At 35.0% G+C, this 5476-nt stretch overlaps 1 pseudogene; it reads right to left on the bottom strand.

Annotated features, from left to right (window-relative positions):
• Nucleotides 1-4168: 4168 nt before the first annotated feature.
• Nucleotides 4169-4438, bottom strand: LOC127557802 (small ubiquitin-related modifier 2-like; annotated as a pseudogene).
• Nucleotides 4439-5476: the final 1038 nt, after the last annotated feature.

A 5476-nucleotide genomic window follows, 5' to 3' on the forward strand; every position in this document is an offset into this window, starting at 1 on the left:
CATACATTATATATGTCACTTTAAAAAAATTCTTCAGAAAGTTTGAAAGGGAAGGAATAGATTGAGAGTGTCCAGTTCTTTTCATTTATATGTGTCCCTCAAAAGTTCAATTGATTAATCAATCAATTTGCATTTATTAAATACCTTCTATGTGTTCTGAGCATACAAAGATAAAATTGAAATGTTCTTTGCTCTATTGGTACTTACAATATAACTGGTAGAAATAATTTGTGCATAGAGATATCTATGAAACAAAACAAAAACAATTTTTGCAAGGATGGGATTAGCATCTAGAAAGACCACAAAAAGGCATGAAGAGAAAGGTGGTTCCTCATTTAAATTGAAAAGTAAGCTAAGGATTCCAAGAGGTGGAGGAAAGCAAGTAATACATTCCAGGCTTGGGGAAGTTATTGAAAAAACACAGAGATGGGAGATAAGGGAAAGGAAATAATGAATTATAAACCTGAAAAAGTTCATTCTTTCTTATTGTGGAGAATGAAGCTTGCCTCTGTTGGAGAAATGAACATTTCTGTTAAGTCAGAGAACCAGAGAATAACAAAATATTACAAACTGCGTTGGAAGAGGTAATGTAGATCAACTCTTCTTAATATAGGAAAATTAAACCAAAACAAAACAATGACAAACAAAGACAATCCTGCAATTCTGATTTCCAGAAACATTTAAAAATGGTCTCACAGTTTTTCTGGGAATCATGATGATAGCTTAGAACTTATTGTTAGGTGGAAACATGAGTAGGTGGAAAAATAACTAAAAGGTTGCTATTGATAACTCATTCATTGAATAAGTTTAAGCATCAAATCCAGTTCAATTACCTTTTTTCTTCTCTACATACACCTACACACACTCACACATACTGTTGAAAGAGCATGTATATCTTTATACTCCATGATGAGGAGGAAAAAGTACTATGATAGCAGTCTTTGTTCCTTATTTTGGGCTTCTCTGTACTTCCCTTTGGGGCATGTCAATAGAAAAATTAGTTTGTCAATGTCAGTCCCTGATTTTCATAGCACAAACTATGTCAGAAATTGAATAGACAGTTCTTTCTTCCAGCCAAATGACTTGTACTGGTGGGAGACACAAGAGAAGCCCTAAGGTGCCATTTTACTTATCTTTCCCTGATCCTCACTGGAAAGCACCCAGTGATGAAAATGGGAGAAGAACATCTCCCACTCAATATTGAAAGTCTTTCAGCAAATTCAGAAAAATCTCAATTTTCCTGAACAAAAAAAAAATGCAGAATGATTTTATACATTCTTATCCTGAAACTCACACTCAATCTATTGTTCTTGCACCTTGTCATCAATTCTTCTGAATCTGATGCTAGCCATGTGCTATCTATTATACCTGTCATATTCATTGATCTCCCTAAGGCTTATACTGCATCTCCAATTCTGTTTGTTTGATCTTCTCTCACCATGGCTTGCCTACAGAACACTCCCTGCTTCCTCTGCTCCAAAAATATATTTATTTTCAATCTTTTTCAGTTGCAAACATTGTCTAGTCAATAGATTTTTTTTTTTCTGACCATTTACAACTTTATGGCTTTATTGAAAAGTGAAACTGCAGATAACTTGGATTTAACCTTCAAAAGAACTTGAAAAATTACAAGTAAGGCAAACAAAAGAATTAAATAAACTCTTGTAGAAACATATAACATTTTTTTTCTTAACTATTTTTGGCTTTCAAGAGAAAGTAGCCACATTGCAGTCAGGGGTCCTCAAACTATGGCCCGCTGGCCAGATGTGGCAGCTGAGGATGTTTATGCCCCTCACCCAGGGCTATGAAGTTTCTTTATTTAAAGGCCCACAAAACAAAGTTTTTGTTTTTACTATAGTCCGGCCCTCCAACAGTCTGAGGGACAGTGAACTGGCCCCCTATTTAAAAAGTTTGAGGACCCCTGAATCTTTGACTTAACTTTTTTTCCCTCCTTTTTTTCCCAGAGTTCCAACCATGTAATGAAAGGTCCACAGGGAAACTCCCTTTAGCAACACCCCATCCATAATTTATAGCCTTAGAGATTTGCCTGGGGCAAAAATACATTAAGTGAATTATCTATGGTCACATGGAGAATATTAGTCAGATAGATAATTCATTTAACTGACTTTTAGATATGATATGAGTCTACCCAGCAGGGGAGAACTACATGGTGCTTGTTATAGGTATTGTTGACAATTTGATACATTTATGTCAAACTGTTCAATTGGAACAACTCTCCCCCTTTTTGGCAATGGAATGGTGTCTTGCTTTTCCTCCAAACTCTCTATATCTCTCACTTATTTCTCTCTGTCCTTCTCTCTCTCTCTCTTTCTCTCTCTCTCTGTCTTTCTCTTCTCTTCTCTTTCCCCACCCCAACTTTCTCTCTATGTCAGTATTCATGTAGAAATGGGCATTTTATAGAATTGCTAGGTTTTTAATTTGAGAACTTCTGGCTAGGTAGATGATGTTTTATAAGCAACAATTTCTAATCATGAAATGTCTAGTCAACTCTAATTATAAAATGCAATGCAGGGAGAAATTCTAAATTATGTTTCTCTTTCCTTTGCCAACCACCTTTTTCAAATGCTTTTTTTGGCTTTGGCTGTCTAGTTTTTTTGCTTTTGTTTTTAAAATAATTCTTTTAGGAAAATAGCAAACTGAGAGGAGTTTTATGATCAGAAGTAATTTAATTCCAAACACATCCTGGGAAAGTGAATGCCAGTTACTTGATGTGTTGATGGATCTGTGATTTTATTGGTATGAGTACTTCTTTCAGTGATGCAGATTATAACTTGTCTCTTCTGCCCATCTTGTGTGATTCTGATCTGTATTTCCATAAATCCTCCATAGAGGATTCATTCAATTTCATTGAGAACTTTATCTTGTTTTCTTAATGTTTCACTAAGAAGCCATAGGGGTTGTTTATCACTCAGTTCTTCTAAATGATTGGTTCACCTCCTTTTTTTGTATAAACATATATTTATTTGTGACTTTTATATAACTATATGTTTTCAAGTTACTATGAATATCATGGGCATACTACTCATACCCTCCAAGGATCTTTTCTTTGTATAATGTGTAATTTTGATTTTTTAAAAAATATTATGTTCTGTAATTTATACTCATTAAGATAAATTGGAGACTATTGATGTTGATCATCTATAATTTTATACTAGTGAGTGGTCTGGATTCACTGGAAGCATTTAAAAAAACCCAAAATAAGAAATTTATTGCCATTTTTATAATTTAAAAAATAAATCAAATTTGAAGTTACCATATGTATAGAATTATGTACTTATACTTTCCTAAATCTTATCCTTGTTATGGGACAATTTCTTGTGGGACTGGTGCCACTTATTTTCTTCCTCATTTCTTCTGAAGCCAAACCTTTCTTCCACTGAATAATGAACATAAGAGAGCCATATATTGCATATCATATTTCATTTTCTTTCTTTTATCTTCACATTTTTGAATTTCTGGAATCAATACAAAACTAAGCATACAAGAAAATATATTTTAAAAGACCATTTACTAAATATTAATCATGACTACCAACAGAAATGTCATATAACTTTGATGATTGCTAACTTTGTAAGTAAAGAAAATAAATTTTAATCATTTAAACTTTCTGTCTTAGCATGTTAATTAGACTGTTTTCCTATATCACCATTTCATAAGTTTCTTGTGAATCATTAAATAAAACAGTTAATTTTTACAAATAAGTTTATTCAAACAGCAAAATGTTTGACATGAAGGGAAAACTATCAAGGAGCAATTTCTTTCTTTCTTTTTTTCTTTCTTTCTTTCTTTCTTTCTTTCTTTCTTTCTTTCTTTCTTTCTTCTTTCTTTCTTCTTTCTTTCTTTCTTCTTTCTTTCTTCTTTCTTTCTTTCTTTCTTTCTTTCTTCCTTCCTTCCTTCCTTCCTTCCTTCCTTCCTTCCTTCTTCCTTCCTTCCTTCCTCCTTCCTTCCTTCCTTCCTTCCTTCCTTCCTTCCTTCCTTCCTTCCTTCTTCCTTCCTTCCTTCTTCCTTCCTTCTCTCCTTCTCTCCTTCTTCCTTCCTTCCTTCCTTCCTTCCTTCCTTCCTTCCTTCCTTCCTTCCTTCTCTCCTTCCTTCTTCCTTCCTTCCTTCCTTCCTTTTTTTCTTTTTCTTTTTTTCTTTTTAAGTAAAGATCTGTCTGCCGCTGTAATACATCAATTGTATTCTCTTCCTCCATTTCCATCTATGCAGATCTGTCTGTTTTATTGATTGGCTGCCCATCAAATCAGAATCTGATCTGCCTTAGTGACAAACCCTGTCATTCACAGTATGCTTTCATTAGTTTATTAAGTAGTTTGTGCCTTCTAAACTTAAATTGAACTACTGCACTATCTTGCTCTGCTACTTTCAAATTAATGTTGCTTTTAGTTGTAATTCCTTCTTTTGACCCTTTGTCAGCCATGGAGAGTTTGGGAGTCTCCTCAGCTTCCACTTTACAAAAGAGGCATCAAGAAGATCCATTCCAAGGCAAGGTGGTGGGGGAAAAGCATCAGTGGTAAGAGCAGGAGGAGGTAGAGGAGGAATAAGATGATAATGATGTTGGTGAGGAAGAGGAAAAGGAGGAGAAGGAGGAAAAGAAGGAAGAAAGGAGGAAAAGAAGGAAGAGAAGGAAGAAGAGGAAGAGGAGGATGAAGAAAGAGATGAAAACACAGTTTTAATAATGTGACTCAGTTCAGAGAAATGCAAATTAAGACAACTCTGAGATACCACTACACACCTGTCAGATTGGCTAAGATGACAGGAAAAAATAATGATGAATGTTGGAGGGGATGTGGGAAAACTGGGACACTGATGCATTGTTGGTGGAGTTGTGAACGAATCCAGCCATTCTGGAGAGCAATCTGGAATTATGCCCAAAAAGTTATCAAACTGTGCATACCCTTTGATCCAGCAGTGTTTCTATTGGGCTTATATCCCAAAGAAATACTAAAGAAGGGAAAGGGACCTGTATGTGCCAAAATGTTTGTAGCAGCCCTATTTGTAGTGGCTAGAAACTGGAAAATGAATGGATGCCCATCAATTGGAGAATAGCTGGGTAAATTGTGGTATATGAATGTTATGGAATATTACTGTTCTGTAAGAAATGACCAGCAGGATGAATACAGAGAGGACTGGTGAGACTTACATGAACTGATGCTAAGTGAAATGAGCAGAACTAGGAGATCATTATACACTTCGACAACGATATTGTATGAGGACATATTTTGATGGAAGTGGATTTCTTTGACAAAGAGACCTAAGTTTCAATTGATAAATGACGGACAAAAGCAGCTACACCCAAAGAAAGAACACTGGGAAACGAATGTGAACTATCTGCATTTTTGTTTTTCTTCCCGGGTTATTTATACCTTCTGAATCCAATTCTCCCTATGCAACAAGAGAACTGTTCGGTTCTGCAAACATATATTATATCTAGGATATACTGCAACATATCCAGCAT

Source organism: Antechinus flavipes, chromosome 3 (assembly GCF_016432865.1).
Source record: "Antechinus flavipes isolate AdamAnt ecotype Samford, QLD, Australia chromosome 3, AdamAnt_v2, whole genome shotgun sequence".
Classification (NCBI taxonomy): domain Eukaryota; kingdom Metazoa; phylum Chordata; class Mammalia; order Dasyuromorphia; family Dasyuridae; genus Antechinus; species Antechinus flavipes.